At 35.4% G+C, this 18,023-nt stretch overlaps 1 protein-coding gene across 8 annotated transcripts in view; it reads left to right on the plus strand.

The window, feature by feature from the left end:
- Positions 1-18,023, plus strand: part of Stag2 (stromal antigen 2) — a 128,888-nt gene that overhangs the window by 35,198 nt on the left and 75,667 nt on the right. The gene's annotated exons all lie outside the window — the stretch shown is intronic.

The raw sequence follows: 18,023 nt of genomic DNA on the forward strand, positions 1-18,023 counted from the left end.
GGCAGATTTATGAAAGTGAAATTTTAGAAATTGTTGGAAATTCTGTCCTAATTTCAAGTCAGAATTCAAGTTTTTAAAATTAAACATTGTAACAGTGCAATCCAAATATATTCTAATTTGATACTTACATGCAGAGGAATAGCAGTAGGAAAATATTAAGTCTTTATTTTCTATAATTAAAGCATTATGTTTCTGTAAAAGTACAAACTGTACTTCATATGTTGCAGTATGTAAAGTACACATTTCCGGTAGAGAAGCAAGGCTACCATGAAGTCTTGTACTGTAGTATGGGCAAGAACTTGGATTCATTACATATATGATTTTGGATTAATTTTTTGTTATTAAGTTCTTGGAAATACTTTATGCAGCCCCCAGTTTAGGAAGCTGTACTAGGGGACTGTGAATGATATAGATCACTGAAAACTGAGTTTTACAGAGTTAGTATCTGTAACTATCTTAAGCATTTCATATGGGTCTTTTTTTGTTTTTGTTTTTGTTTTTTTGAGACAGGGTTTCTCTGTGTAGCCCTGGCTGCCCTAGAAATCTGTAGACCAGGCTGGCCTCGAACTCAGAAATCTGCCTGCCTCTGCCTCCCAAGTGCTGGGATTACAGGTGTGTGCCCCCACCGCCCGTTTTTCTTTTTTTTTCATATGGTTCTTTTTTTATACTTGAATTTATGAGAATATCCATATTTCACCTGTGGAGGGAATTGGCCTTGTGTATATTAGGCAAATGTTCTAACACTGAGGTATACTCACAGGCCTAGAGAGCTTCTGTGTTATAGACAATGATGTAAATGTAACTTTCACTCTGCTTATCTAGGTCAAAGGCTTATTGCCTTCGGCTGCTAACTTAGACCCTGCCCTGGAAGGTTCTAGCCTCCAGACAATCTTATCTAGGCAGACAAAGTTTTTCAGCCTCCGAGAGACTTACTGCTGAATAAATTCGCCTTTTCTAGCACTTTCTGATCTCTATTTGGTTCACCTCAGCTGTCTGGCTCAAAACCCCTCTAAAATCTGACTGATTCAAATTGCTTTCTTTCTGCTTCTCATTGAACTGCCCTGCTTGGCCTCAAACTAAACTAACTCTAACAACCTGTTTTAGTCTTCTGGCTCCTTCACATTCATTCTTTGGCTACTTCTGTCGTTATCTTTGTCTAGCTTGTTTTCTCATTAACCTGTCTTTGTAAAACTCCTGGTAAAACTGCCTCTGAATTTCATGGACTGGACAGGACTGACTAGAATTCAAGAGATCTGCTTGCCTCAGTCTCCTGAGTGCTGGGATTAAAGACATGTATCACCCTTCGATGAAACTTGATCTATACCAGGCCGGCCTTCAACTCAGAGATCTGCTTGCCTCTGTCTCCTGGGATTAATGGCATGTCTGTATTTCAGCAGATCACACAGAGTCAGAAGGTCTTTGGATGGGCCCTCTTGCCAGAGCAGTCATGTTCTGAATTAAAATCCCTCAACATAGCAATTCCCCTCATTTATTCTGTAATGAGAATTACAGATCCCCTTCAGTAAGTATAATTAATAGTTGGCTGCAAATTATTGCTTTATAATAAAATTAATAGTAAGGTAAGCCTGCTGAGGAATTTTTGTTCAAGATTTTTCTAGAGATTTTTTTGCATGTGTAATTTTAAGAAAACTATTGCTATTTTTCTTTTCTGCACTGATCGCTGCATGATTTTTTTTTTTTTTTATTGCACCAATTGAAGATACAAGATATTTCAGTGATGTCTGTATGGTAGTTTTAGATAGTCTACTTAAATACAATAGAAGGAAATGAAACTTCTATGGTTAAAAATGGAGTAATCTCATTTATGTTTTGAATAACTCTTAATATGGATTAACTTCATAAAACAGGGATAAATTTGGGAGAAAAATGTGCAGAAGATGGTTTTCACCCAGGAGTTTGGCTCTTTTTCTCCCCCCTTCTGTCTCATCTCTTTTCTCCTCTAAAACAACAACAAAACCACAAACCAATCCCCCCAAACTCTTTGATTGTTAGGGCTTTGCTATATAGCCTGGTCCGACTTTATTCTCTATCTTTTGTTGTTGTTCTTTTTTTGTTGTTTTGTTTTGTTTTTTGAGACAGGGTTTCTCTGTGTAGCTCTGGCTGTCCTGGAACTCACTCTGTAGACCAGGCTGGCCTTGAACTCAGAAATCTGCCTGCCCCTGCCTCCCAAGTGCTGGGATTACAGGCATGCGACACCACGCCCAGCTTCTTTTCTATCTTCCTATATCATCATGAGTGCTGGGATTGTAAGAATGCAACCCAAAACCTGGTGAACATTTTGTTTCTTAATATCTCTGTAGTTTTATACAAAGCTCTTAACCTTTTAAAAACATAGTATTGAACTTAGAAAAAGTTTTTAAATTGAATTTTATAGTGGCGGTATGGTGATGCACACTTTTAATTCCAGCATTTAGGAGGCAGAGGTAAGCCTGCTCTGTATAGAATGAGTTCCAGGCTAACCTGGGTGACACAGTAAGACTTTGTCTTAAAAAAAAACAAAAACAAATTGCATTTTGGTGCCATGCTATGTTTCTTTATGTAGATCAAATTGAATTCAAGTTCTGTCCCTTTACCTGCTTAGCCATATAGTGATAAATTTATTCTGTAGGAAACAAGTGAAGATCAGAGTGTTGACACAGTTGCTCGGTACCTTCTGAGTGCTGGGATCATGCCCTACTTTCTGGACGCTTTCTAGTATGCTTTGGTGTTCTTAGTTTATGGAAGCATCACCCACTTCTATATTTGTTTTTTATTTATTTTTTAAATTTACAAATTGATTATAATTGATGTGATAGGATCTGCCTTTATTTTCTTGTGGTACTTTTCTTGTGTATCTAATTTCCCTATTTCCATTTAATATGGCCTCATTTTAACTTGGCAATGTGTGTTACCTTCTCCTCCCAGTTCAAGTGGGTTCACATGCTGAAGTACTGAAAGTTAGGCCTTAGCCTTCGGAGTTTGTAAAAAACAAAACGTCTTGCTCTTCAGCCCCCTCAGACCTAGAATTGGAGATCCTCCTCCTCCTTCAATCCCATGTGATGACAGTATAGCTTTTTGCCAACACTGTTGTCTTCAACATAATTTTTGTGGGACACACTTCAATTCAGTACAATTTCTTTTACATTTTGGCTATTGTAAAACTTCACACACAGTTTTGTATGGTAGTAGGTTTCATTTCTGTTGAAAAATGCTCTGGATTAAGATTGTTTGTTTCTATGGTAAATGCATGTCAGCATTTAAAGATGTTTCTAAGCTCCTTACAAGAGTGATTCTATCATTTTATGTTTCCAACAGAAATATTTGGGGTCAATTTCTCTATATTTGCTGGATTTGATGTCACTTTTTAATTTTGGTAATTATGATAGGCATAGTGATATTCTGTCTTTAAATTTAAATTTTATCCAATTTCAGCATATGCTTAAAACATTTATTTGCTAATTGTTTCACACTTAAATTTTGGTTAGTTTTTAAAAAAAACTCAGGACTTGCAGCATGCTAGACAAACATTCTACCGTTGAGCTACATCCCAGCACAATTCTTCATATTAATAAATGCTGTTTTCTCTTGTGGCATAGGTAAATGTAGAAGAGACTGCTATAAGAAAACTATAATATGAAGTTTAATTTTTTGCACCCCCCCAGTCTGTATGTGTATGTGTTAGGGATTAAATCCAAGACTTATGTCCTGAGTAAACCTGCCACTGGTTTATACTTCCAACTCCAATTTTCTCACTTTTTCTTGCTCTTAGAATCCATGCCCTCAAGGATGAAAAGTCCTTTTAATGTGACTTGATTTACTAAGTGCTTTCTCTGTGTTCTCATGTACAATCTAATTTGATACACATGATTGAGTACAGTCCAGTTTCATTTTTTGAATGAGAAATTTGATTCCCTATTTCAAAACTTGAAATTATAGGAAAAAATCTTCTAGAGACTGTACGTTTATGCTATCCTTCCCTGTGTCATGGAGACCACTATAAAATATTCTTGTCTAATTCTTCTAGTGTACCCACTTGCCTTGCTTTCTTTAATTTCTCTTTTCTGGGTTGGACTAGTTATCAGACCCAGGGCATGTGGCTCTAGGTGAGTTATACTACCAGGGTTAACATCTCTAAACTTTTAGCCATTATCTTAAATACACTTTTATTTAAGTGTGTGTGTGTATGTGTGTGTGTGTATGTGTGTATGTGTGTATGTGTATGCTTTTGCTTATGCTTGTATGCTTGTACATGCCATGGTCTTTTTGGGGGGAGGGTTAAGAGGATAATTTGTTTTTTCAGTTTTTTTCCGCTCAGCGGGAGGACCCTTTATTTACTGAGTCATCTCACCAGACTCCATTCAGAATTTTTTAATGCAGATACTCCCTCCCCCATGGTTATTTTGCAACCATTTCTTGTGTGCATAAGACAACACTGCTTCATGAAAACTGTGATAAAAATGCTTGACTGCCTAGCAGAAGATCTTCAGGATAATGCTATGTAGGTGGAACCACCGAAAGTAGTCTTGTTATGGTACCACAGTTGAATCTACTGTCCTGACTTCTGAACCATTTTATGATCTACAAATTATCTACACCATAAAATGGTAGGTTTTTAGGTATTAATGAATAAACTCTTGTTGCTCTTGATTTTGGGAGAGAAATGTCCAGATGAGAAGTTGACTTGACAAAATATGTGATACACACAATGTCTTTGAACTGTTTGCAGACTTTGAACACACCCTCTTAGGGAGGACATAGGGAAGCACAGCAGCTCACCTTACAGCAACCGGAGAGCAGAGGAAGGCAGAGGCTCTGCTCTGCTCTGCTCTGCTTGCACTTCCTTTCCCTTTATTCTTACTAGCTCTGCAGGCTATGTGATGCCCCTTACTTCTTGGTGGGCCTCCTGACTGGAATGCCCTTAGAGACACACCTGGAGGTAGGATTTGCTAATCTTCCTTAACATTTTTCTACCCAATCAAGTTGACAATCAAGATTAACATTCACAAAGTAGTAAATTGTTGTGGTTAGCCAAAGGAGGTTACATGAGATTAACCTGTGTGGAGACATAATTAAGTATACTCAAGTATTGATATATCACTGGTGTATTTGGTAAAGTCAACAGAATAATTTATAAGAAGCAGTTGGAGAAGAAAAGCTTTTTTTTAGTTGAGAATTATTAACTAGGAGAGTGAAGCACAGTCACTGATGGGTGGTGGAGGAGGAAGAGAGATAGATTATGTTAAAAAGAGCATTTCTAGTATTTTGACCAAAGTCAGAACCACACACAGAATAGAGGCTTTCTCTCTCTCTCTTCCTCCCTCCCCTTCCCCCCCCTCTCTCCCCCTCTCTCCTTTTCCTGACCAATGACTTAGCAAACAAGCCATTGGTTCAGCCAAGGATGTCATAATATTAGATAACTTAACAAAGAATCTTTCTGTGCTTATACTTCAAGTTCCTTGCTATATTCTTTTAGGCCTATTTAAAACAGACACATTCGTTTTAATTCATATTTATTTTAAATAATAAACATTTACTGTTTTAGAAAGTTATTACTTTGCCTCCTGCTTTAGAATGCAGATAGTCCTTTTAAGGAAGCTTTATAAGATGATTTAATTGGCTTATTGTGTTTTTAATTGCTTAGAACTATGATAGCCTTTTGATTTCATATGCTCTAGGAAGGTTTTTAAAAGTCCAATCATCTTAGGTCTGAGATTGGGAGTTGCTATGTTTGCATATACTAAAATACAGATACATACTTACAGATACAGACAGTGAAATTGGAACAGGGCTAGAAATGATAAGTGTAGCACACCCATGCAGTATTTTAATATCTTTAAGTAAATTAATCCCTTTCTGAGTTATCTTTATTAATGTGCTGTTGGGACAGTATTGCAGAGTATTGTAAGGAAATAAATTTTTCAGAAAATTTTACATGCTGTAATCCATAGCTGAAAACCCATAAAATAGCTTCCCTTTTCCTATATAATTCTTTCTGTTTCTACTATTATTCTTTCTGTTTCTGGTTTTATGTTATATGACAGTTCTCTTTTTAAGATTTAATAGTAAATAGCCTATTATATTTATACAGCACATTTTATCCATCCATTTATTTGTAGATGGACATTTGGGTTACTTCTGTCTCTTGAGTAATGTCAGTATTGTCATGAATGTGAGTATGCAAATACTTAGCTAAGCATCTTTATTCTGTTTTATGTGTGTGTTCAGAAGTGAGATTACTGAATCATATGGTAGCTCTGTTTTCAAATACTAAGGAAGTTCTATACCGTTTTTTTTTTTTTTTTTATAGAGGTTACAGTATTTTTCAGTCTTTTCAACAGTACAAGGGATTCTGATTTCTCCTTATTCATACTAATAAACATTTCATTTTGTATGTATTTGTGTAAGTATACATGTACACATACATGAGGAGGGACAGCCTTGGGTGTTTTTCTGCAAGTGCCTTTCACCTTCTGTTTATTTTATTTTATTTTATTTTTTTGAGACAGGACCTTACACTGGCTTGGCGTTCACCAAATTATGTATGCTGAGAAGCCAGGAAGCCCCTGTTCTGTCCTTACTTCCCAGTACTGAAATTATAGGATCTTGTAAACATGCCCATCTTTAAATAATCAGAAAATTTATTGTCTATGTTAGAACATATGTCAGAGGAGACCTTATGTAGAGTTGATTCTTTTTTCATCCCACCTTTAGGTGAATTTTGGCTATAGAACTAGAGTTGTCAGGCTGGTACAACAGTCACTTTTACTTGCAGTGCCATCTAGCCATCCCCTTGTCCAGTTAATAAGTTGTGTGTTCCCACAAAGGCCAGAAGAGTATGTTGGATCCCCTGGAACTGAAGTTACAAGCTATTGTCAGTCATCTAATATGGGTGCTGGGAACTGACCTCAAGTTCTTTACAAGAGCATCAAGTATTTTAATCATGGAACTACCTTGGCAGATCCATACATAGCCCTTTTATGTGGGTTCTGGAAATTTAGCTCATATCTTGGACACAGCTATCTTCCTAGCCCCTTCCCCCTTTAATTAAATAGTAGCTATCCTATTGGTTTGAAATTATACCTCATTCTAGTTTGTATTTTTATTTATTTGATGGTTATTTGTTTGATGATATTCAGCATCTTTATATGCTGTTGACCCATTATCTTTTTAGAAATATCTATTCAGAAAAGTCTAACTTTTAAAATTTAATACTCTTTGTTTTATTAAGTAGTAGGATTTGGCATATATTTTGGATATTACCCCTTTATTAAATGCATGAGGTATGTTTATTTGTATATATGTACACATACATTATACATACATAATTTTTAGTCTCTGTATTGTAATCCAGTGCTTCCTATTTCTGTCTTCATGTCAGCACTACAGTTTTGGTTACTGTTGTACAGTACATAAATATAGTGTTAGCATATTTTTTAGATAAGGTCTTAATTGTGTATCCCTGGCTGGACTGGGACTCTTTTGATTAGGCTGGAATAAAACTCACAGTGATATGCCTCCCCACGAGAGTGCTGTGATTACAGATAATGCACTAAGCTTGTTAACATATTTTATAATCAAGAAATTTGAGCCCCACAACTTTGTTTTTGTTTTCAATATTTTTTTTTGCCTGCCTGGGGAATGTTGAATTCTTTGTGAATTTTAGGAAGAGCATTTCTATCATTGTGATAGAAGTATCGCTCCAATTTTGTTAAGAATTACACCAAGTCTACTGACTCCATTATTATGAATATTACAATATTAAATTTTCCACACTACTAATATGGGGTATCTTTCTCTGTATTTATGTTTTTAACTTCTTTCAACAGTATGTTTTTTCACTGTCCAAGTCTTCTGTCTCTAGTTGTTTTTATTGATAAGTATTTTACTCTTGATCTTATTGATAATGGAATTATTTATATTAATTTTTGCTTGAGGTTGTTCATTGTTAAGAGTATAGAAAGAAAGGGAATTATGTGCTGAATTTTTGTATCCTGAAACTTTACAGAATTTTAACTTTTTGTTTTTATGTGTGAAAATTGTGGTTTTTTAAAAACCATATAAGATCCTATCTTCTAGGAACAAAGATAATCTTACTTTTCTGATTCTCGTGCTTTTTGGGTTTTGCCCACTTGCTTTGGCTGTCACTTTCAGTAATACTATGTTGGATATAACTGACAAAGGTGAACATCTTTAGCTTGTTTATAGTCTCAAATAAAGCTGCCAGTCTTTTGCTATTGTATATGATGTTAGGTATGAGTGTCTCACCAGCTTCCTTGTAGCCCTACTTTGTTGAGGACTTTTTCCTCACAGCACACCAATGGCATTTGCCATTCTTTTCTGACCTTCATGGGCTCTGGCATGCATATTATGAACATATATACATTCAGGCAAAGCACCTACCTATTCAGTTAACCTGGAATTGAAAGTTGTAAGCTGGGCATAGTACATGCATGTGATCTCATGCATGTACTATCTAACATTCACTCAGGATGCAGAAGGGAGACAGATCTCTTTTATATATACCTCCAAGTAAATTAAAACCCTAAATTAAAAACCTAAAACTTCCCTTCTTCTGTGGTTATTTTACACATTTATTTTATTATATTATTAAAACACATTTAATGTTATGTACTTTTTGATACCTTGAATAAATAGCTGGAAGCTTTTTTGCTATTGAAAAATTTTTATAAAATTTTAAAAATTTATAGTTTCCCCACTGATAACTCCTCCCAGAATCCTCTCTACCTCTCAGCACACACAAATATATACCCTTTCTCACTTTTATTAGTAAACACGCATCTAAAATAATAATAAATTATGATGTAAAGAACCAGAACAGGACAAAACAAAGACAGGAAAACTTGTCAAAGAAACAGTTTCTTAATTACCATACAAAGTAATGATAAAGGGTTTTATTATACCATTTTTCTATATGTTTTCTTTTCGGCAAGCCATTCCCATTTCCTCTCCCCGTGCCTGTTCTTATCTATGCTCTTCACGCTCAGTAGTGTGCTTTCTTTCACCTTCTTTGCCACATGTATTCTCTTAATGCTTCCACCTCCTTACAACCCCATCTTCTAAGTACATGATATATATCCACACCCATAAGTATACATATGTAAGAATTAAAATCATGAGTCTGCATCTGAGAGAAAATATGTTAGTTTATCTAATTTGGACTTTACCTCAACAAATACCATGATTTTTATTCTATTCTTTTTCTTGCAAATATTCTGTGAAATCAGAATGTTGATTTCCCTTGAAATCTAGGTAAGTATTTTGTCTTCATCTACTTGGCCCCCAGACTTGCTTTGTTATTTGCTATTGTTGAACAGGTATTACCCAGCATGAAATAAGTTGGTTAGCAATGCTGTATTCTGCTTGAACAATACTGTGTATCATTTACTAGTGTTAGCACCAGAATTTGAAGTACCTTGTTTCAAATTTTATGTTTATATCTTAAATTGAAATGTTTACACCCACTACATACAGTACATACTTGTAGTTCTTGTTGTTTAGAATGTCCTAATATGCTGGAAATTATTTCAATGTGGTACATACTTAAATTAACTAAATTTAAAAAACTAAATATACATGATGCTTTAGTGAGGTTTCTGGCATTATAACAAAATACCTGAGTATTTGACTTCTAAAGAGAAAAGCTGTATTTTTGTTGATAGTTTTGGAGCTTCTGGTCTATGATGGTTTAGTGCTATTCTTTTTGGCTCATGCTCAAGTAGCACATCATAAAGGTAAAATATAACAGATTAAAACCACTTATCTCCTCATGACACTGAAGGCACAGTACCAGTAGAGTACTCTTCTTTAAAGTGGGTTATTTTGCACGTTGAATTTATTTTGTTTTAATTTACATTCCCTTTGACGACCATTCCCCCAGTGACCTAAAGACCTGTTAATACAACTTCTCATTACCTTCTAATAGTGTTACTTGGGTGAGTCCCAAGCCTTAGCACAGGGACTTTGGAGGACGTTCAAAATTTAGGTCCACTCCCCTACACTACCGCCACCAAAATATAAAGAGTGGGCATTGCCATTTCTTTTTTAAAATTGAAGATTAACTATTAATAAATTATTTTCATTGTGACCATTTCCTTCTCTCCCTCACTTTTCCCTTTCTCCCTTCCAGAAAGTGTTTCAGTATATAGCCCTGTCAGGCACACAACTTCCTATGTAGATCAGGCTGGCTTTGCATTCACAGAAATCCCCCTTCAACATTTCTGGTGCTGAGATTGAAGGCATGTGCTACTGTGCTTGTACTGATAAATTACTTTTAAGGTGATATAACATGATAAAACAAATATTTTTCTTAGAGCAATATTAGTTCTTAGAGCAAACTGGGGATTTAGCAGTCATAGTCTCATAGTCACAGAATTAAATAGATTTTATCCAACTACCAGGTGTACTATTGAATTCACTTTCATATTGCCAGTCAGATGAGAAGAGTATGATGGAGCTTTTTAAGTTTGGCTAACTTCAAAGACACATAGAAACTATTTTCAGTGGTTCATGTGCATGGTTCCAGTTTCTGAGATGGGGAGATAAAACAAGTATATATCAAAAAAGTTAGAATCCTTGGAGGAATAAGAAACTATATAGTTGAGTATAAGCTCATATAATACTGGGTCTTTAGGAATACTTTAGATATTTTTTTTCCTGTTGAAACTCCATCTCTTAATAAGACACAAAAACTAGGTACTGCAGTTGACAGATAGATGCATGTTTCCAATTCTGTATGGCTTGAGTTTCTATAGAGCCATGCCATATCTATGTAGATTGCCTCAGTTTATTCCTTCCCTTCACTTTGAAAATAAGCTCTTCTTTAAAGACTATTTATATTCTGAGTATGTGCACCATGTGCATGCCTGGTGCCAGTGGAGGCCACATGTGAACTAGAGTGTAAGCAGTTATATAACTGCCTGACTTGAGTACTAGGAATCAAAACCAGGCTCTCTACAAGAGCAAATGCTGAGACATTTACATAGCTCCATAAAAGTTAGTTTTGAAATCTTGTGGCCTTTAGAATATTTAGTTTGTCTACTTATTTTAAAATAGCCTGAAGATTTTAAGTGTAGATATTGGACTTACTCTGAAGTTAGAAAATGTCATTGGTTCTTTGTAGATTTCTTTTAAGATAGGACTTCTCCATATTACATGTTTCTTTAGTCTAGATCATAAACTACCATCATGAATTTTTTGAGATTGATCCAGTTTGTAGAAAAGAAAATGTGGTAACTACAATATGGTATCAAGAAAAATCCAGATTCAGATTTTCCTACTGGTCAGAGGACATGCCATTGTTGCATAATTTGTTATTTCCTGAAGTCTTATTTACTCAGAAAATTTGGCACAAATTAGGGAGCCTGGTAGAGAGAAGACAAAATATTTTGAAATGAATAAAATTTAAAGGTCATTAATCATCAATTGGCAGCACATATTTCTCCTTTAAAGGTATGCATTTATATCTAATTTAAATGGTTAGCTTTTCATTTTTTACCCTGTATTCTCAAAGCTTCTATGTGACATTTAATCAGATTAAATGGCAGACCAATAGGAAGGAACATACCTTTGATCCTGTTAGTCATTTATGAGGAAGTTTCTGTTCCCTACTCTGGAGATAAACAGCTCAGTATAGTACTTGCCTATCATGTATAATGCTCTCAGTTAAATCTTTAATACTACCAAAAGAAAAGTCTGTATTCCCTGTTAATCTACACTTGGCAAACATAATAAAGGAAATCTTATGATAGGACTCAGTTTTTATGTGTTTAATAGACCTAAAGTTAGAATTTTAGCATCATAGTTTTGTAATTTTCCAGCTTTACAGTTTTCCCACCAGCCATAGATCATTCTGTCTTTAAACCTGTGTCCTTTCTTTCTGCTTTAGTGTCTCTGGTACTGGGATGGCAAGCTATGTCACGGTGTCTGGACCTCGTGGGAATTTTGATAAAATACAATTCTCATTCAGAATTTAAATTTTCTTGCACTAACATTAAGATTGTAAGCAGTTATTAAATGTATCCAATTTTATCTACTTTGAGACAAAGTCATAAATAGTTTCATTGTGTGAGTGTTTCGTTGCTACTGTGATGTACAGCCATTTAATCCATGGTTGGACATTTAAGTAATTTTTAATTTTCAGTGTTTATAATGTCAGTGGCAATTTAGAAGAGTGTATAGGCATCTTAGATATGATAATAATGAGTAGAAGAATGTGACTTTTCAGGAGGAGCACTAAGGTAACACGATGACATGAATCTGCCAATGTTTAAACTGCTGGGAATTTTTAGAATTAACACACTAGCTGCTTAAGTGTTCTTTACCATGGTCCCCAGTAATACCCCAGTAATTCTGAGCGACATTGTTAGTCTTGACTTAGTAGTCTCTGTTTGGACCATTTGGGACTTAATTAAATATATTTGAAATAATTATTCTTCAAGGAAAAAATTTAAAATTATTCTTATTTTTTAAAACTTTCACAAAATTTCAGATTTTTGTGTGTGTTTCAATTTGGTGGAACAATTTATGTGAATTTTAAAAGTCAGTTTCTATAGCTAAAGATATAAACATTTCTGTGTATTTGTGTTCATATGCTTCAGTAATTAATTTCTTCATAAGTTTAGAAATGGAAGCTTTTGTTCATGTATCTGTGTGTGTGTGCATGTATGTGTATGTATGTGTGTTGCTGCAGTATGAATATAAGTGACGGACTTGAAGGCAACCCAGCCCCAGAAGTTGTTTTTTTATTAAATTTAGCTTACAATGAAAATTGCAATAACATCCTATAATGATAAACTAAATATAAATAACTTTGAAACAAGTATATGAACTCTGTATAACTTAATCTGGCTTTCCTATTCATCATCCTGTTTCAGCCTTCTCCCTTGCCCCAACAAAGACACTAGTTTGGCCCCAAGTTTATGGTCTTATTTCTATAAAAAGTAGTTCTGCTGAGATTATTTTTGTAAATTTAAAGTTTAAGATTGAATATCTGTAATCACTTAATTGCTTTGCTGTCAAGATTTTTTTATTTCAATATATTTAACAACTACTAGCAGTATAGAATAACTACTTTATTTTATGTGAGCCTATATCTAACACTATCAGTGGGTGTTAAGAGAATCAAGATGGAAGTGACCTCTGTATTTAGTACTGTATTTTTCTGTCTATACACAAATATGATACAATTTAGTTTATAAATTGATTGCAAATACTTTAGATTGCAAATAGGTTAACAGTAAGTAATAAAAGAACAGAAGATTGTAATGGATAAAAAGTTACACATTGTGAGGCCATTTTATATACTAATTTAAACAAGGGGTGTTGAATAAAAGCACTGAGATACTGAGATAGTGGATGTGATAACTGAGACAGCCACTAAGAAACTACAGGCATGTAGTATATGTGCACGACGGGTTTACTGGACTAAGGATCTCATCTCAGGTGGGATGACAGAATGCAAAATTTCATCTTGTAAAGTAGAGTAATTGTAAGCATTTACAGTTTTAGGATTGTTTCCTTATGAAACTTTTTCATTTACCATTTTTGGATAGTTCTTAATCTAGGTTAAGTGAAATTGTGATCAAAGTGTAGATTGAGAGAGAAATTACAGTGTATGCCTGTGAGACTAATGGATATGGTCTTCATTCATGGATTCACTCAGTGCACACTTATTAAGAAGAAAAAGCAAAAGCTATTTGCTGCTGATGGCCCTTCCATGGACAATAGCCATGGAGACGTATTCATAGTTCATGTCTGTGCTTTGTCTTCCCCAATAGTTGTAACAGCATCTCTTTTGTAGTAGTTACAGGGAATTCCTATATATGATCAAGACAAACATTTTCTTTGATACTGGGTGAGAGAGCTCCACCTTGTGATCTTTGAGCATATATATTTTTCCAGAAATGATTGAATTTTTAATATTTTATGATTTCATTCAATATAAGATTCACGTGTTCTTAAGTTCTAATAGAATTAAGGACATTTAAAAAGATTTGATGGGCAGGCATTGTAGTGGAGACCTTGAACTTGCTAGGCAACTGCTATACCCCAGCCCTTGTTTTACTTTTTTTTTTTTTTTTTTAGATTTGAATTTTTCGAGACAGGGTTTCTCTGTATAGCCCTGGCTGTCCTGGAACTCACTCTGTAGACCAGGCTGGCCTCGAACTCAGAAATCCGCCTGCCTCTGCCTCCCAGAATGCCAGGATTACAGACATGTGCCACCACCGCCCAGCTTTGTTTTACTTTTTAAGGTAGGTCTCACTTAAGTTGTCAGGTTTGGGCTGCCCCTGAACTTGAGATCCTTCTGCTTTGTGCATTTGAGGACTGGAATTGCAGACCTGTGCTACTAGAGTTGGCTGAAGTCATTATTTTGTAAGTTTTGTAATGCAAGTCTTCGGGAAAAGCAAATTAGACATTAAAATAAAAAGAAACACTCTCAATTAATTCTTCCACTTCTGAAGTTGCTGCTGGCAACTCTATCCACTGCATTCTCTTCGGAATTGCAAAGCAATGTTTCATTTTTGTTCAGTTATGATAAATTGTTCGATTAGTTAATAAGTTAACTAGATGATTAAAAATAGCAAAAACTTGCCAGGCAGTGGTGGCACACGCCTGTAATCCCAGCACTTGGGAGGCAGAGGCAGGTGGATTTCTGAGTTCGAGGCCAGCCTGGTCTACAGAGTGAGTTCCAGGACAGCCAGGGCTACACAGAGAAACCCTGATTTCAAAAAAAAAAAAAATAGCAAAAATTCCTGGGCTTGGTTGCTCACATCTTTACTTCCAGCATAACTTAGCAAGTGTATCTCTCTGACTTTGGTACTATGTAGTAATTACAGGACAGCCAGAGGTATATAGTGAGACCCTGTTTCGCACATATAACCAAAATATATGGAGTTTGGCAGTTTAGATTTAAGGTCTATGTATTTTCTTAAAGAAGTGAATGTTCTTTCACATTTCTTGTATATGTAGCTCCATGAGAAATATGATGGTTCTGTTCAGTACTGTTATTGAGCAGTAATACGTCTTGCCCCACAATATCTGCCTATGAAGTGCTTAGACATGCATTGACACAGCATGGATGGATAGTACATATTTTTGAAATCTTACCACCCTAATTTCCTGACGTGTCGTTTTGAGAATTTATGCCTTTACAATTCTCTTAAAAGATCAAATATCCTTTCTTTTAACACATTAATAGGATATTAGAAGAGAAAGATATATTTTATATGTGATGGTGAATCTCAGAAATACAGGATATTAGACAGTTCTTTAGGGTATAGTAAGAAAGCTGAATTAAAATTTAAAGGTCTTAGAAGTGGGCAGTGGTTTAGCATATGAGGGAGACCATACTAATAGTAGGTATATTTTAAGATTTTGCAACATGAAGACCATAAGCTCAATGATTTTGTACTGTGTGTGTGTTATATTGTTGTCTACAGAATGTTCTTTTTCTTTTCTCTTTTGCATGAGATTGGGTCTCAAGTAGCCAGGTTAGTATTGAACTCTGTGTAGCCGAAGATGACCTTGGACTTCCTATCTTCTTGCCTCCCAGTTTTGTGGTTAGAGGTATCTACTGTCATTCATGGTGCATTTTTTTTTTATTTTAGCCTGACTATAGTAAAAGGTAGGACATAGTGTTTTGAGCACATGTTTTATCAATTGATGTTTCTTAAGGACTCCTTTCCTTTCCCCTTTTCCCGTTTTCCTTTTTCCTTTCCTTTCCTGTCCTATCCTATCCTGTCCTTTTCCTGTCCTTTTCTCTTTCTATGAAATTAACTGTGTAGGCCAGGCTAACCTGAAACTAGAATTATCTTCTGTCTTTGCTTTCAAATTGTTGGGGTCACACCCATATTTTTTCCCCTTGTGTATGTTTTATTGGGAAAGGTCATTAGAATTTCACAAGTGTGGTATATTCAAACATTTATAAAGATATATTGAATTTTACCTACTTCAAAATTATTTTTGTTTGTACATGTATTTACCTATATGTATGTGTAGGAATATGTAGGTGTTGGTGTGTGCATGCATGACATGGTGCATATGTAGAGGTCGTTTGATATTTGAGAAAGTTTCCTCTTTGTACCATGTGTGTCCTAGGGATTTGAATTCAAGTTATCAGGTTTTGTGGGAGGTGCTTTTACCAACTGATCATCTCAGATGCCCTCATCTATTTTAGGGGACCACCAAGTACTTAGGTTCTCTTTTAAAAGAAACAAAACCAAAGACTGAAAGCTATAAAGGGTCAAGTGTTGGGGTATATATCTATAATCCTAGTACTTGGGAACGGAGGCAGGAGGACCAAGAATTCATGGTCACCGTTACCTGCATAAGGAGTTTGAGGCAAGTGTAGGATACATGAGTCTCAAAAAAAAGCAAAAAAATAAAACAACAAAAAACTCCATAGTTAGGCTAGATATCTCAGCAGGTAAAGGACTTAGTGTTCAAACCTGAGGACTTAGCTTTGATCTTTAAAACGTACAGAAAAGTGGAAAGAGTCAACTTCACAAAGAAGTCCTCTGATCTCCACCTATGACACTGTCTTAGTCACGGTTTCCATTCCTGCACAAACATCATGACCAAGAAGCAAGTTGGGGAGGAAAGGGTTTATTGAGCTTACACTTCTGTATTGCTGTTCATCACAAAAGGAAGTCAGGACTGGAACTCAAGCAGGTCAGGAAGCAGGAGCTGATGCAGCAGCCATGGAGGGATGTTTCTTACTGGCTTGCTTCTCCTGGCTTGCTCAGCCTGCTCTCTTACAGAATCCAAGACTACCAGCCCAGAGATGGCACCACCCACAAGGGGCCCTCCCCCCTGATCACTAATTGAGAAAATGTCCCACAGCTGGATCTCATGGAGGCACTTTCCCAACTGAAACTCCTTTCTCTGTGATAACTCCAGTCTGTGTCAAGTTGACACACAAAACCAGCCAGTACAGACACTCTTTTTGATACATACACTAATGAATAATAAAGATTTTTCATTTGTATATTTTAAGAAATTCAGACCTAAGCTTTAGCCCTGTCCCTCTTTGTTAAATACCAGTCATTGATAGAAGATCTTTACTTAGGAGATGTACCTGTGACTATCAAGGCTAGAAGTGATCCCTTTCTCATACCCAGACTTATTTTGGTAACAAGTGTCCTTTTTGTTTGAGATATGTTATTGTGTAGCCTAGGCTAGGCTCAAACTCATGGTGCTGAGGTTATAGGTGTATACCAGTATAGCTAGCTAGCTACATGTAGCATTTTATATTCTTTCATAGATTTTATTTTTTTAAAAGATTTATTTATTATATGTAAGTACACTGTAGTTGTCTTTAGACACCAGAACAGGCATCAGATCCCATGACAGATTGTGAGCCACCATGTGGCTGCCGGGATTTGAACTCTGGACCTTTGGAAGAGCAGTCAGTGCTGAGCCATCTCTCCAGCCCCGCATACTTATATTCTTCTGACTTGTTTTTATTTGTTCTGTTTAAGATCACACTCAAACATATTGGCTAATGCTATTCAGACTAATTTCAAGCACAAATGTCATTATTATGGCAAGATACTTTTTAGTAAACTAAGCCTTTTGTACTATACGTTTTATCAAGAATGAAGAAACTTTTATAAGTGTTTTAAAATTATATGTTAAGATACAAAAAGCTCATTCTTTAACCATGTCTGGATACCATCCATAAAAAGCTAAAAAGTTTTAGGCACAATATATTATGATTTAAACTTTTCTTAGGAACTTCAGTACTTTAGTAAGAGAGCCACATTCCATTTCCTTTTAGTGTATGCTTATTTGTATTTGTGTAATATTTATATGCTTTATTTGTTATACATATACATGGGAATACATATGCAAGTTTGTATATACATGGATAGATTAATGGACAGGGGTTGGGGGAGCACCAGGTTACTATGTCATGAGAAATTTTAAATAAAATTTGTGTGATACATTATTCTTTGATGTTGTATTATTACTGTAAGAGTTCTTAACATCCAGCCAAATGGAAG

The sequence above is a fragment of the Apodemus sylvaticus genome, chromosome X (genome assembly GCF_947179515.1).
Source record: "Apodemus sylvaticus chromosome X, mApoSyl1.1, whole genome shotgun sequence".
NCBI classification, from domain to species: Eukaryota; Metazoa; Chordata; class Mammalia; order Rodentia; family Muridae; genus Apodemus; species Apodemus sylvaticus.